This window comes from Crocuta crocuta, unplaced genomic scaffold, assembly GCF_008692635.1.
Source record: "Crocuta crocuta isolate KB4526 unplaced genomic scaffold, BGI_CrCroc_1.0 scaffold229, whole genome shotgun sequence".
NCBI classification, from domain to species: Eukaryota; Metazoa; Chordata; class Mammalia; order Carnivora; family Hyaenidae; genus Crocuta; species Crocuta crocuta.
In genome coordinates, this window is record NW_027536464.1 from 6,298,199 (window position 1) to 6,299,073 (window position 875).

Below are 875 nucleotides of genomic sequence, written 5' to 3' on the forward strand. Positions count from 1 at the left end.
CATCAGCATTTCCACATGGCTTCCTTACTGCATCTAAGTCTTGGCCTGGTTGTTATTTTCTCAGAGATACTTTATTTGACTTTCTTATAGAAAGACCCATTCTACCACTGTAACTCACTTTCTAATACTTTACCTTTTTTTCTTTATAATATTTATCACTACTGCATATTAATTAATAAATAATATGTGTCAGTATAGTCTTTATCTCCTTTAGAATGTTAACTTCTGGAAGGGAGGTATCCTGTCTTTTTTAAAAGTTCATTTCTATATTCTCACTACCTAGAATGGTAATCAATAAGTAAGTATTGAAATGGAGAACAGTCTATAAAGACTGGAGGAAGGAGAAGTATAAGCAAGTCCTTGCTGAGGGTCACATTGAGCTGTGCGCTGCTTCAGGGGTGTCTTTAAGAGTCAGCATGATGGTGGAAGATGTCAAGACCAAAATTAAGAACTACCAGACTTCCTTTGACAACTACTTCCCCAACAAGAACCAGACAACGAATTGCTAGCAGAACTGTCTAGGCTTTCATGGCTGTGAGAAGTCAACAGTTGCTAAAGGGGCGCCATGCGTGAATGGTACCAGTGTGTGTACATGTCCCTCTGCTCCATGTCCCAGGTGTCAGCCTGAAGTAAGTGCCAGGCAGAAGGTATGTTTCCCGGGAAGATCTGAACTGGCTTCACCCACCTTTCCTCTGTCCTCCATTCTTCTCCCAGGGTGGTGAAGGGGGACCTGGGTACATGGTGATCCCCACCTTGGACCCTGAATCATGGCTTACCTAATAAAGACTCGTTGAGGGGCACCTGGGTGGCTCAGTCGGTTAAGCGTTCAACTTCGGCTCAGGTCATGATCACATGGTTTGTAGGTTCAAGCCCCG

General features: G+C 43.4%; 1 pseudogene; it reads left to right on the forward strand.

Annotated features, from left to right (window-relative positions):
* The first annotated feature begins 419 nt into the window (after positions 1-419).
* LOC144218737 (cytochrome c oxidase subunit 6B1 pseudogene) lies at positions 420-670 on the forward strand (annotated as a pseudogene).
* Positions 671-875: the final 205 nt, after the last annotated feature.